Below are 16,339 nucleotides of genomic sequence, written 5' to 3' on the forward strand. Positions count from 1 at the left end.
TCTACAGATGTAGACGTGACATGTGAATTTGGATGAGGGGAAATGACAATCAATGACAACTGAAATGGCAACATTATCTGTATATCGCTATATTTGTTCTTGTAGACGTACTTTGAATATGTTTAATATGTGGGGGAAGCATTTCATTTGTAGTCTTTCTTAATTTGTCGTTTTCAGTGGCCTGTGAATATTTGTACATAATTTGGTTGGATGTCTGTGTAACTAATAACTAATGATGATCATGATTTCAATTCAGTTTAATGACATCACTCACTTCTCCTGAAGGGCGCACATAATACTATTCACTATTCACCATAAATGTAAAAGCATTAGATTGGCTATGCATTAGTATATATGTTATATAATATATATGTTATATATTAGTATATATGTTATATAGTATATATGTTATATAGTATATATGTTATATTAGTGTATATATGCATTAGTATATATGTTATATAGTATATATGGTATATATTAGTATATATGTTATATATTAGTATATATGTTATATATTAGTATATATGTTATATATTAGTATATATGTTATATATTAGTGTATATATATATATATATATGTATGTATGTATGTATGTATGTATGTATGTATGTATGTATGTATGTGTGTGTGTGTGTGTGTGTGTGTGTCACTGTTGTTGTAGGGTAAAGTGGACCAAGACGCAGCGGGGAAATGTGCACTCATCTTCTTTTATTATGGACAAAGAAGGGAAACCAAACACAACAAAACACAATGACGAATAACAGGCCGGTAAGGCACAAAGCTATACACAGCTCAATCTCCCACCAAAATCCCATGACAAACACACCCCTAATTATAGGACCTTCAATCAGAGGCAACAATAGACAGCTGCCTCCAACTGAAGGCCCCAACACCAATTAACTAAACATAAAACTACAATAGACTAGACAGAATATAGAAATACGCTAACATAGAACATAGACTAACAAACCCCGAACCACATAAACCAAACACCCCTCTACCTAAATACATAGCCCAAACCACATGAAACAGCCATGTCCTGACCAAACTATAATAACAAAAAAAAACTATTACTGGTCAGGAAGTGACAATATGTTATATAATATGTTTTTTATATATATATATATATATATATATATATATATATATATATATATATATATATATCTGTATGCATGGACTAAAATGAGTTAGCACCATATTTCCTTTACATGCTGAGAATTGAATGGGTGACTTCACTTTGGGAGAACTGAGATGTTTGGTACTAATTCCTCCCTCAATGAAGCTGCTTAGACAGGATTGGGCCGTTCAAACCAAGGGCTCCACTACATGGGTTTAACCCTTCTAGTTATTTAGAATCAGAGACTTTTAGGGGGGAAGAATGGAGGGATATATGTAAAGATTGAGCGAGCCACTATTATCGGCTCGACAACCCAATCGTGTTATTTGCATATAATAGACTTTTGGCCTCTGACCTGTATACTGTCAGATATCTACCTATTATATATCTGTGTTGTCCGGACATGGCCTCACAGTATTAATAGACTACCTGGGGGGGAGGTTAATAGACTACCTGGGGGGGGGGGTTAATAGACTACCTGGATGGGAGAGGTTTATAGACCACCTGGATGGGGGAGGTTAATAGACTACCTGGGGGGGGGGTTAATAGACTACCTGGGGGGGGGAGGTTAATAGACTACCTGGATGGGGGGGGGGGTTTACGAGACTACCTGGATGGGGGAGGAGGTTAATAGACTACCTGGATGGGGGGGGGGGGGGGGGTAATAGACTACCTGGATGGGGGGGGGGGGTTAATAGACTACCTGGATGGGGGAGGTTAATAGACTACCTGGATGGGGGGGGGGTTTAAGAGACTACCTGGATGGGGGAGGAGGTTAATAGACTACCTGGATGGGGGGGGGAGGTTAATAGACTACCTGGATGGGGGAGGTTAATAGACTACCTGGGTGGGGGGGTTAATAGACTACCTGGATGGGGGGGGGGGGGTTAATAGACTACCTGGATGGGGGGAGGTTAATAGACTACCTGGATGGGGGAGGAGGTTAATAGACTACCTGGATGGGGGGGTGGAGGTTAATAGACTACCTGGATGGGGGAGGTTAATAGACTACCTGGATGGGGGAGGTTAATAGACTACCTGGATGGGGGAGGTTAATAGACTACCTGGGTGGGGGGGAGGTTAATAGACTACCTGGATGGGGGGAGGTTAATAGACTACCTGGGTGGGGGGGAGGTTAATAGACTACCTGGATGGGGGGGAGGTTAATAGACTACCTGAATGGGGGAGGTTAATAGACTACCTGGATGGGGGAGGAGGTTAATAGACTACCTGGATGGGGGAGGAGGTTAATAGACTACCTGGTTGGGGGGGAGGTTAATAGACTACCTGGATGGGGGGAGGTTAATAGACTACCTGGATGGGGGAGGAGGTTAATAGACTACCTGGATGGGGGGGGGGGGAGGTTAATAGACTACCTGGATGGGGGAGGTTAATAGACTACCTGGATGGGGGGGAGGTTAATAGACTACCTGGGTGGGGGGGAGGTTAAGAGACTACCTGGATGGGGGAGGTTAATAGACTACCTGGATGGGGGAGGTTAATAGACTACCTGGGTGGGGGGGAGGTTAATAGACTACCTGGATGGGGGGAGGTTAATAGACTACCTGAATGGGGGAGGTTAATAGACTACCTGGATGGGGGGGAGGTTAATAGACTACCTGGGTGGGGGGGAGGTTAATAGACTACCTGGGTGGGGGGGAGGTTAATAGACTACCTGGATGGGGGGGAGGTTAATAGACTACCTGGATGGGGGGGAGGTTAATAGACTACCTGGATGGGGGAGGATAATAGACTACCTGGATGGGGATTGGCCCCATGTCCATTCAGAAATCTTATCTGAGAAACAATTTTATTTTGCTTCAGTTTTTACCCTACAAATCCTTGTAAATATCATGACTGTCATGTGTAATGTTTGTTCCTGTGAAATATGGAGAATTGAATATATGCATAATAAAATGACCTCACTAGACGCTCTGCTTCCCATTCTGTCTCCATAGACAAACATTGGCAGTAGAATGGCCTGTACTGAAGAGCTCAGGGACTTTCAATATGGCACCTTTTGAATGAGTTAAAACCCAAACCAAACTAGTTGTTTGTGTGTAAGAGACAGTGAGAGGTATGGATAGATAGAGAAGGGGGCAGAGCGAGAGAGAGAGAGAAGGGGGCAGAGAGAGAGAGAAGGGGGCAGAGAGAGAGAGAGAAGGGGGCAGAGAGAGAGAGAGAAGGGGGCAGAGAGAGAGAGAGAAGGGGGGAGAGAGAGAGAGAAGGGGAGAGAGAGAGAAGGGGGCAGAGAGAGAGAGAGAGGGCAGAGAGAGAGAGAAGGGGGCAGAGAGAGAGAGAAGGGGGCAGAGAGAGAGAGAAGGGGGCAGAGAGAGAGAGAGAGAGAGAGAGAGAGAGAGAAGGGGGCAGAGAGAGATAGAGAGAGAGAAGGGGGCAGAGAGAGATAGAGAGAGAGAGAAGGGGGCAGAGAGAGAGAGAGAGAGAGAGAGAAGGGGGCAGAGAGAGATAGAGAGAGAGAGAAGGGGGCAGAGAGAGAGAGAGAGAGAAGGGGGCAGAGAGAGAGAGAGAGAGAGAGAGAGAGAAGGGGGCAGAGAGAGAGAGAGACAAGGGGGCAGAGAGAGAGAGAAGGGGGCAGAGAGAGAGAGAGAAGGGGGCAGAGAGAGAGAGAGAAGGGGGCAGAGAGAGAGAGAGAGAGAGAGAGAGAAGGGCCAGAGAGAGAGAGAGAGAGAGAGAGAGAGAGAGAAGGGGGCAGAGAGAGAGAGAAGGGGGCAGAGAGAGAGAGAGAAGGGGGCAGAGAGAGACAGAAGTGGGCAGAGAGAGAGAAGGGGGCAATGCTTAATCTCCAGAATAACAAAGAACACTATTTAAATCTATTGTAATCGACTAAAGTTATGAGTTCTGTGTTACGCTTCATATTCTGTGTTGGTGTCTTTGCCAACAAGTCTTTATATGGCGTAGGTGAGAAGCTAGTACAGTAAGCCAGTATTATGAAGAATCATTCCTACACCATCATTTCCAAAACTGGAACATTTCCTAATGTCCTGTTACTGTATGTACATTTACATTTTAGTCATTTAGCAGACGCTCTTATCCAGAGCGACTTATAGTAGTGAAAGCATACATTACATAAATGTTTTGTCTGTACTGGTCCCCCGTGGGAATCGAACCCACAACCCTGGTGTTGCAAACACCATGCTCTACCAACTGAGCCACACGGGACCATATGTGACCGTATGTGTCTGTATACCACATTTAACACGGCTGCTTTCCAATCCACTCTGATATATGTTTTATATTTGGTCTAATCTGATAGAAGGAACAATGACAAAACCTGAATCTCGGAGAAGGAATATAATTGTGATAGAAAAAAAATATATTTGTTTTTTTTGTGAAAGTTATGGACCTATTATGACCTAGCTTTAATATTGTAGATCGGTTGTAACTTCCATCAATGTAATTGTCTGCATCATTTCCAATCCCCCATTTTTTGTAAATATATATATATATATATCTCGTACAGTGAGAAGACTTGAGCCTCTGTCATCCGCGTCAGCAATAACTCATCACTCCTACTCGATTATCTTGGCAAAGAAATGCTCACTAACAGGGATGAAAACAAATTTGTGCACAACATTTGAGAGAAATCAGCTTTTTATGCGTCTGGAACAATTCTGGGATCTTTTATTTCAGCTCATGAAACATGGGACCAACACTTTACATGTTGCGTTTTTTATAATTTTGTTTAGTTACACTAGTAACATGGGAGCTGTCTCAATATGGCCGTACAAATCAAAAGGTACCAATTCTCTCAACCAGCTTCATGAGGTAGTCACTTGGAAAATATATTTTGATTTGTTTAACATGATTTTTGGTTACTACTATACAGTATGTGTTATTTCATAGTTTTGATGTCTTTACTATTATTCTGTAGAAAATAGCATAAATGAAGGAAAACCCTTCCCCTCACACATGGTTTAGATGGTAAATATTTATGTTCCCTTAGAGGTTCATCACGTCAGCTAAAGGGAAGATGTTCCATCATCTATGTTTATTTACATTAGTGCAAATGGTCCACTGATATTGGTGTAATTTCTCACCCCTTTTGGCTGAAAGTTAATTTCCCCTCAGGGGGAGACATTTGTTCTTTGTTATTATGAAGGTAATTTGTGTAGAATGTACATTTCCCACTCATTCACCCCATCTCTTTACATTGCTGATTTATATGCAGTGGCCCAGACTTCAAACCCAATGAAAGTCATGGGGGGAAATGAGGCTGAACGCTACGCGCACACACACACAAACACACCAGCGCACACACACCAGCGCACACATCTACAGGAAGAGAGAGGGAAAGAGTGTCTGTGTGTTTACACGTGCACTTGTTTTATGTCTGTGCCTTTTCATGTGTGTACACGTGTTAGACTTCCTGTTTGTCCTCGTTCAATGCTGTTGTTTCCCCTTCTAGCAGATACTGTGTGAACTCATTTAAATACTATTGGTATATAAATTAGAGTAGTGTTTAACCAAAATGTGATACAGCACTGTGTGTAATTACAAACTGTATGGAGAAACAGTCATGTAGAAATCGCTACAGAAACAAACAACTATTTAATAATTGGGATGCACTGCCATCTGGTGGTTTCAAAGAGAACACTAGTGTTTTCCCCCAGACATCCCTGTCTGATGCTAGAGGTGCACTGCCACCTGGTGGTTTCAAAGAGAACACTAGTGTTTTCCCCCAGACATCCCTGTCTGATGCTAGAGGTGCACTGCCACCTGGTGGTTTCAAAGAGAACACTAGTGTTTTCCCCCAGACATCTCTGTCTGATGCTAGAGGTGCACTGCCACCTGGTGGTTTCAAAGAGAACACTAGTGTTTTCCCCCAGACATCTCTGTCTGATGCTAGAGGTGATACTATCCTACGTTATATAATCTCTACCAGCTCATTAAGTAACTCTGTAAATTGCAGTTGACCAACAAGGCTGTAATTAAGTATATACTAGTTTAATGGCTCTCAATAATATAGTCATCCTCAACCACAGGCACACTCTCATACATGCATAGAACAGCTCAAGCAAACCTATAAACACATACCGTATGTACAATCATGCTGCATCACACATACAACATGGGAGTCCTGCAGTAGACAGTTAGCCGATACAGATGGGGGCTGGAACGAGCTGCAACAAACACTCAAAACAGGACAGTTTGATCTCAATCTCTTCATTCAAAGACTCAATCATAGACACTCTTACTGACAGTTGTGGCTGCTTTGCGTGATGTATTGTTGTCTCTACCTTCTTGCCTTTTTGCTGTTGTCTTACATATAGTAAATAACATTTAAAAGACAACACTGACAGGACTCTACACACTGACAGGACTCTACACACTGACGGGACTCTACACACTGACAGGACTCTACACTCTGACAGGACTCTACACACTGACAGGACTCTACACACTGACAGGACTCTACACACTGACAGGACTCTACACACTGACGGGACTCTACACACTGATAGGACTCTGACAGGACTCTACACACTGACAGGACTCTACACACTGACGGGACTCTACACACTGACAGGACTCTACACACTGACGGGACTCTACACACTGGCGGGACTCGACACACTGACGGGACTCGACACACTGACGGGACTCGACACACTGACGGGACTCGACACACTGGCGGGACTCGACACACTGACGGGACTCGACACACTGACGGGACTCGACACACTGACGGGACTCTACACACTGGCAGGACTCTGACGGGACTCTACACACTGACGGGACTCTACACACTGACGGGACTCTCCACACTGACAGGACTCTACACACTGACAGGACTCTACACACTGACAGGACTCTGCACTCTGACAGGACTCTACACACTGACAGGACTCTACACACTGACAGGACTCTACACACTGACGGGACTCTACACACTGACGGGACTCTACACACTGACAGGACTCTACACACTGACAGGACTCTACACACTGACAGGACTCTACACACTGACGGGACTCTACACACTGACAGGACTCTACACACTGACAGGACTCTACACACTGATAGGACTCGGACAGGACTCTACACACTGACAGGACTCTACACACTGATAGGACTCTGACAGGACTCTACACACTGACAGGACTCTACACACTGACGGGACTCTACACACTGACAGGACTCTACACACTGACGGGACTCTACACACTGACAGGACTCTACACACTGACAGGACTCTACACTCTGACAGGACTCTACACACTGACAGGACTCTACACACTGACAGGACTCTGACAGGACTCTACACACTGACAGGACTCTACACACTGACAGGACTCTGCACTCTGACAGGACTCTACACACTGACAGGACTCTGCACTCTGACAGGACTCTACACACTGACAGGACTCTACACACTGACAGGACTCTACACACTGACAGGACTCTACACACTGACAGGACTCTGACAGGACTCTACACACTGACAGGACTCTACACACTGACAGGACTCTACACACTGACAGGACTCTACACACTGACGGGACTCTGACAGGACTCTACACACTGACAGGACTCTACACACTGACAGGACTCTACAGACTGACAGGACTCTACAGACTGACGGGACTCTACACACTGACAGGACTCTACACACTGACGGGACTCTACACACTGACGGGACTCTACACACTGACAGGACTCTACACACTGACAGGACTCTGCACTCTGACAGGACTCTACACACTGACGGGACTCTACACACTGACGGGACTCTACACACTGACAGGACTCTACACACTGACAGGACTCTACACACTGACAGGACTCTACACACTGATAGGACTCTACACACTGACAGGACTCTGCACTCTGACAGGACTCTACACACTGACAGGACTCTACACACTGACGGGACTCTACACACTGACGGGACTCTACACACTGACGGGACTCTACACACTGACAGGACTCTGCACTCTGACAGGACTCTACACACTGACAGGACTCTACACACTGACAGGACTCTGCACTCTGACAGGACTCTACACACTGACAGGACTCTACACACTGACAGGACTCTACACACTGACAGGACTCTGCACTCTGACAGGACTCTACACTCTGACAGGACTCTACACACTGACAGGACTCTACACTCTGACAGGACTCTGCACTCTGACAGGACTCTACACACTGACAGGACTCTACACACTGACAGGACTCTACACACTGACGGGACTCTAAACACTGACAGGACTCTACACTCTGACAGGACTCTACACACTGACAGGACTCTACACACTGACAGGACTCTACACTCTGACAGGACTCTACACACTGACAGGACTCTACACACTGACAGGACTATACACACTGACAGGACTCTACACTCTGACAGGACTCTACACACTGACAGGACTCTACACACTGACAGGACTCTACACACTGACGGGACTCTACACACTGACAGGACTCTACACTCTGACAGGACTCTGACAGGACTCTACACACTGACAGGACTCTACACACTGACAGGACTCTGCACTCTGACGGGACTCTACACTCTGACGGGACTCTACACACTGACAGGACTCTACACTCTGACAGGACTCTACACTCTGACAGGACTCTACACACTGACAGGACTCTACACTCTGACAGGACTCTACACACTGACAGGACTCTACACACTGACAGGACTCTACACTCTGACAGGACTCTACACACTGACAGGACTCTACACACTGACAGGACTCTACACTCTGACAGGACTCTACACACTGACAGGACTCTACACTCTGACAGGACTCTACACACTGACAGGACTCTACACACTGACAGGACTCTACACACTGACAGGACTCTACACACTGACGGGACTCTACACACTGACGGGACTCTACACACTGACGGGACTCTACACACTGACAGGACTCTACAGACTGACAGGACTCTACACACTGACAGGACTCTGACAGGACTCTACACACTGACAGGACTCTACACACTGACGGGACTCTACACACTGACAGGACTCTACACACTGACACTGGGGTTAATGGGGAAGAGGGGCAATTCTGTTGCGTAATTCCCATTTCAGATTCCCTTGAGTTAATAACTACAGGATTGTTTTTTTCTGTGTGGTTTAAACTGTTAAGATATCAGACTGATCTGATATGGTAGTAAGTGCCAGGCGCACTGGTTTGAGTGTGTCAAGAACTGCAATGCTGCTGGGTTTTTCACGCTCAACAGTTTCCTGTGTGTATCAAGAATGGTCCACCACCCAAAAGACATCCAGCCAACTGGACACAACTGTGGGAAGGATTGGAGTCAACATGAATTGAGTCTGTTCTGAGGACAAAGCTGGATGCAACTCAATATTAGGACGGTGTTCTTAATGTTTTGTTCACTCGGTGTGCATAATATAAATAACACATGTTATTTATTATACAATAATCCAATGAGTGTGATTTCACACGAGGCTGCTGACAGTAATGGCCCTTAACCTCCGCGGCCGTGATCATTGTTAAATCAGGCACATGATGCGTCTCTTTGTGTGTGCCCTCTCTATGCCTCCCTTATAATAGCTGTCTTACTGTGTGTAACAGGTGCCAATGTTTGTCTATGGAGACTGCATGGCTGTGTGCTCGATTTGATACTCAAATCAACGGTTATATGTCACGTGCGCTGAATACAACAGGTGTAAAAGTGCACATCTGTCATTGTCACCCTAATGTACCATCATATTTGATTAGAGATCATTTTTGGTCCATGTTAATGACCGTGTGTGTGTGTGTGTGTGTGTGTGTGTGTGTGTGTGTGTGTGTGTGTGTGTGTGTGTGTGTGTGTGTGTGTTACGCTCCTCAGGAACACCGAGTAGGGAGAGTTTGGACCATCAGTTCAACACATGAAATGGCTGAAAAAGTGGAAGACTTGACCAACCCGGGGCTCAGAGCAGCTGAAACAAGTGAAGTGCACCAACTCCCAACAGCACCAGAGACAGAATAAACTAGGAATGTAAAGCTTTATCATTGTTTATTTGTTGTTGAGAGAAATGTTTGGCAATTGACTAGGAATGCCTTGGAGATGGACCAGTCGATGGATCGTTTGGTGACCACTGACCTAAAGTCTCTTCTCTCTCCGGGCTGATTTCAACAAAGTACTGAGTAAAGGGTCTGAATACTTATGGAAATGTGATATTTACATTTTTTTTATTTACCTTTCTAAAAAAAAGTTTTTTTCTTTGTCATTAAGGGATATTGTGTGAACTTGATATTATTAGTTATGAACAGCTCAGTAAACACACTATGTGTGACTAGTTGAAGTTTAGTCAAATGTACTTGGTATGTGTACTGTATGTAGTAGTGCTATTATGTAGTAGAATGTAGTTAGTATATGTACTGTATGTAGTAGTGCTATTATGTAGTAGAATGTAGCTGTTGTAGTAGATTGTAGTTGCATAAGATACATTCAGTTGAGTAATGTTGCATGATAAACTATGCTAACCTGCAGACAGTGTTCTTGGTATTTAATAGTCTCTGTCAAAGTGGTTAATTCACTCTATGGGGGGGAACTAAAACATATTGAAGCATTACATAACTGTATATCTTCCGTATTTGTTTCAACATATGTCCCCTGCTAGGGACACTGAGTTTACTACATGATAGTTAATCCAGAGATTCTTACCTTTGCCTCGATTCGTCAGTCTCGTCCAGATCATCATGGTATTTGTAGTTCTTTATGATAGCCACATTAGCAGCTAATTAGCGTTTTAACTTACGGCATGGTAAATACAGGCAAATATATTGACAAAAGTCACCTTGTCTGAAAGAGATTTACACGGTTGTCAAAACGCCACGTCAGGGTTCAGCCTACATGCAACACAGCCCTTATTTTAAGTGTTTCTAAAATCCCCTATGGGGGAAAAATTAATGGTGGAAAAACTATTGGAACCATTTCCCTGTTTGACCGCTAGGTCTTATGGGTATTATGACTCATAATGTGGTACTCTATTCTGTGCAGGGTAACCAACCACAGCGGAGTCTTGATAATCCCAAAGACCATGTTTTTCTTCTTTCATCAAATTGATCATCACAGTTAGGTAGCCTAACACGCATAAACACACTTCCCCTCCCTTCATCATTGTGGGTAGGACAATAGGTGATGGGTGTCCTGTGTAGAGCCTGATACAGAGGCTGCCTCCCATACAGCTGTCTGCCCCACTAGATAGATGGCACCAACAGTAGTGACTTACACAGTCCAACACACACACACACACACACACTAAAAATAACAACATTCTGGCATTGATACCAACTGACACAGGCACTGTGATAACATACATAATTAGTTAATTGAGGTTTTCAAAGTGTACATTGAATGCACCATTTTTAGATTCCAGTCTTATGGTTGAATCTGTGTTTGAAATTCACTGCTCGACTGAGGGACCTTACAGATGATTGTATGTGTGGGGTACAGAGATGAGGTAGTCATTCGAAAACCATGTTAAACACTATTATTGCACAGAGAAAAATGAGTTGATGCAAATTAATTCAGGCTATAAAACAACATAATGTGGAAAAAGTCAAGGAGTGTAACCTCAGGAGCTGGATACCGTAACAGAGATGCATTCAATAGTCCTCTGGATACTGTAACAGAGATGCATTCAATAGTCCTCTGGATACCGTAACAGAGATGCATTCAATAGTCCTCTGGATACCTTAACAGAGATGCATTCAATAGTCCTCTGGATACCGTAACAGAGATGCATTCAATAGTCCTCTGGATACCGTAACAGAGATGCATTCAATAGTCCTCTGGATACTGTAACAGAGATGCATTCAATAGTCCTCTGGATACCGTAACAGAGATGCATTCAATAGTCCTCTGGATACCGTAACAGAGATGCATTCAATAGTCCTCTGGATACTGTAACAGAGATGCATTCAATAGTCCTCTGGATACCGTAACAGAGATGCATTCAATAGTCCTCTGGATACTGTAACAGAGATGCATTCAATAGTCCTCTGGATACCGTAACAGAGATGCATTCAATAGTCCTCTGGATACCGTAACAGAGATGCATTCAATAGTCCTCTGGATACTGTAACAGAGATGCATTCAATAGTCCTCTGGATACTGTAACAGAGATGCATTCAATAGTCCTCTGGATACTGTAACAGAGATGCATTCAATAGTCCTCTGGATACTGTAACAGAGATGCATTCAATAGTCCTCTGGATACTGTAACAGAGATGCATTCAATAGTCAGTCCTCTGGATACTGTAACAGAGAGATAGTCAGTCCTCTGGAAACTGTAACAGAGATATAGTCAGTCCTCTGGATACTGTAACAGAGAGATATAGTCAGTCCTCTGGATACTGTAACAGAGAGAGATAGTCAGTCCTCTGGTTACTGTAACAGAGATGCATTCAATAGTCCTCTGGATACTGTAACAGAGATGCATTCAATAGTCCTCTGGATACTGTAACAGAGATGCATTCAATAGTCCTCTGGATACTGTAACAGAGATGCATTCAATAGTCAGTCCTCTGGATACTGTAACAGAGAGATAGTCAGTCCTCTGGAAACTGTAACAGAGATATAGTCAGTCCTCTGGATACTGTAACAGAGAGATATAGTCAGTCCTCTGGATACTGTAACAGAGAGAGATAGTCAGTCCTCTGGTTACTGTAACAGAGATGCATTCAATAGTCCTCTGGATACTGTAACAGAGATCCATTCAATAGTTAGTATGACCAAATGTGGTACTGCTGTGTAGATGAGTCAGTGATAGTCTCTCTGTTCGGTACCCAGTTCAGTCTTTCTGTTCTGTATCTATGGACGCGACCCAGTTCAGTCTTTCTGTTCTGTATCTATGGACGCGACCCAGTTCAGTCTTTCTGTTCTGTATCTATGGACGCGACCCAGTTCAGTCTTTCTGTTCTGTATCTATGGACGCGACCGAGTCGTTCATTCTAAATGTTCCATTGCCAAACTGGTACCCTATTAATAGGTTATACACTGGGTCACTAATGGCCCTGGTCTAGAGTAGTACATTATATACTGTGTTATAATATACAGTACACAGACTGTAATGGAGACGCATGGCGTTAGGCAGCAGCTGCTGCAGTTTAATATACATGAACACGTAATGATATTTGAGTCTGGTCTTTTCTGCACTCCACAACGTGGAGCCTCTCTCTGAAGTGGTGGGTTCTGGGCTCGTACACTTTCTTCATCACCCAGTGCTTCGACCAGAAGATTTGTTTTTAAGATTTCTTAATAAATATTGAGTTGGTGGGAGAGGGCAGGGTGCAGAGGATCAGGGGGGGGGGGGGTAGAGGTGGGAACAGGGACACCGGTTTGTGTCAACTGCAACGCTGCTGGGTTTTTCACACACAACAGTTTCCTGTGTGTATCAAGAATGGTCCACCACCCAAAGGACATCCAGCCAACTGGACACAACTGTGGGAAGCATTGGAGTCAACATGGGCCAGCATCCCTGTGGAAACGCTTTCAACACCTTGTAGAGTCCATGACCCGACAAGTTGAGGCTGTTCCGAGGACAAGAGGGGGTGCAACTCAGAGAGACTGGCATGAATAGTATTTAGATCAGCCCTCTGATTACAATAAATAACGGTTGTATTGGTCCGTATTGTACTGAAGAGGTTTGACTAATCGTTGTATTGTACTGAAGAGGGTTGAGTAATGGTTGTATTGTCAGTATTGTACTGAAGAGGGTTGAATAATGGTTGTATTGTACTGAAGAGGGTCGTATTGTACTGAAGAGGGTTAAATAATGTTGAGTTACTGCAAGTCACAGTACATTTCTAATGTGCAGTTTGCAAACTACTTGTTATTTTTTTGAATGACTCTTTTTACTGACTCGATAGTCGTGATTCGTTTTTTTCTGATTGACTCGTTCCTTTTTAGTCGTTTGTTTGACCTGCTATTGCTGGCTGCAGTGAGTCCTACAGCAGGATTAATACGGGCTCCTCCGGATCAGCAGGTCCCAGTGTTTAGGAACGAGATATCTGTGGATATGGTTTCTCTTTCATATAACCTTTATTTATACATTCTCCTTGAGATTAAATCCCTTTTGCTAGAGACCTGAGACACATTACAGAATATCTATGGCACAGTGACATACCTGGTTTTCATCATACTCTTCCTAGCAGCAAATTCACTGGCTGTTAGCGGTTCAGGAAGTGACGTGGGGAGAGGAAGTATGGACAGCAGGTGCCTCATAACATGTTTTTAAACAGTGACAATAACAGGGATAGCTTGGTAACATCAGGGGGGGTGAGTTTAAACAGGGATAGCTTGGTAACATCAGGGGGGTGAGTTTAAACAGGGATAGCTTGGTAACATCAGGGGGGGGGAGTTTAAACAGGGATAGCTTGGTAAAATCAGGGGGGGGGGAGTTTAAACAGGGATAGCTTGGTAACATCAGGGGGGGGGGAGTTTAAACAGGGATAGCTTGGTAACATCAGGGGGGGGGGGAGTTTAAACAGGGATAGCTTGGTAACATCAGGGGGGGTGAGTTTAAACAGGAATAGCTTGGTAACATCAGGGGGGAGTGAGTTTAAACAGGGATAGCTTGGTAACATCAGGGGGGGAGTTTAAACAGGGATAGCTTGGTAACATCAGGGGGGTGAGTTTAAACAGGGATAGCTTGGTAACATCAGGGGGGTGAGTTTAAACAGGGATAGCTTGGTAACATCAGGGGGGGAGTTTAAACAGGGATAGCTTGGTAACATCAGGGGGGAGTTTAAACAGGGATAGCTTGGTAACATCAGGGGGGGGGAGTTTAAACAGGGATAGCTTGGTAATATCAGGGGGGGTGAGTTTAAACAGGAATAGCTTGGTAACATCAGGGGGGGGTGAGTTTAAACAGGGATAGCTTGGTAACATCAGGGGGGGTGAGTTTAAACAGGGATAGCTTGGTAACATCGGGGGGGGGGGGGTGAGTTTAAACAGGGATAGCTTGGTAACATCAGGTGGGGTGAGTTTAAACAGGGATAGCTTGGTAACATCAGGGGGGGGGTGAGTTTAAACAGGGATAGCTTGGTAACATCAGGGGGGGAGTTTAAACAGGGATAGCTTGGTAACATCAGGGGGGGTGAGTTTAAACAGGGATAGCTTGGTAACATCAGGGGGGGAGTTTAAACAGGGATAGCTTGGTAACATCAGGGGGGGTGTTTAAACAGGGATAGCTTGGTAACATCAGGGGGGGGGAGTTTAAACAGGGATAGCTTGGTAACATCAGGGGGGGTGAGTTTAAACAGGGATAGCTTGGTAACATCAGGGGGGGAGTTTAAACAGGGATAGCTTGGTAACATCAGGGGGGGAGTTTAAACAGGGATAGCTTGGTAACATCAGCGGGGGGGTGAGTTTAAACAGGGATAGCTTGGTAACATCAGGGGGGGAGTTTAAACAGGGATAGCTTGGTAACATCAGGGGGGGTGAGTTTAAACAGGGATAGCTTGGTAACATCAGGGGGGGAGTTTAAACAGGGATAGCTTGGTAACATCAGGGGGGGGGTGTTTAAACAGGGATAGCTTGGTAACATCAGGGGGGGAGTTTAAACAGGGATAGCTTGGTAACATCAGGGGGGTGAGTTTAAACAGGGATAGCTTGGTAACATCAGGGGGGGAGTTTAAACAGGGATAGCTTGGTAACATCAGGGGGGGGGGGGAGTTTAAACAGGGATAGCTTGGTAAAATCAGGGGGGGTGAGTTTAAACAGGGATAGCTTGGTAAAATCAGGGGGGGGGGAGTTTAAACAGGGATAGCTTGGTAAAATCAGGGGGGGGTGAGTTTAAACAGGGATAGCTTGGTAACATCAGGGGGGGGGGAGTTTAAACAGGGATAGCTTGGTAACATCAGGGGGGGGGGAGTTTAAACAGGGATAGCTTGGTAATATCAGGGGGGGTGAGTTTAAACAGGAATAGCTTGGTAACATCAGGGGGGGTGAGTTTAAACAGGGATAGCTTGGTAACATCAGGGGGGGTGAGTTTAAACAGGGATAGCTTGGTAACATCGGGGGGGGGGGGGGTGAGTTTAAACAGGGATAGCTTGGTAACATCAGGGGGGGTGAGTTTAAACAGGGATAGCTTGGTAACATCAGGGGGGGGGTGAGTTTAAACAGGGCTAGCTTGGTAACATCAGAGGGGGGGGGGGGAGTTTAAACAGGGATAGCTTGGTAACATCGGGGGGGGGTGAGTTTAAACA

Source organism: Salmo trutta, chromosome 5 (genome assembly GCF_901001165.1).
Source record: "Salmo trutta chromosome 5, fSalTru1.1, whole genome shotgun sequence".
Lineage (NCBI taxonomy): Eukaryota > Metazoa > Chordata > Actinopteri > Salmoniformes > Salmonidae > Salmo > Salmo trutta.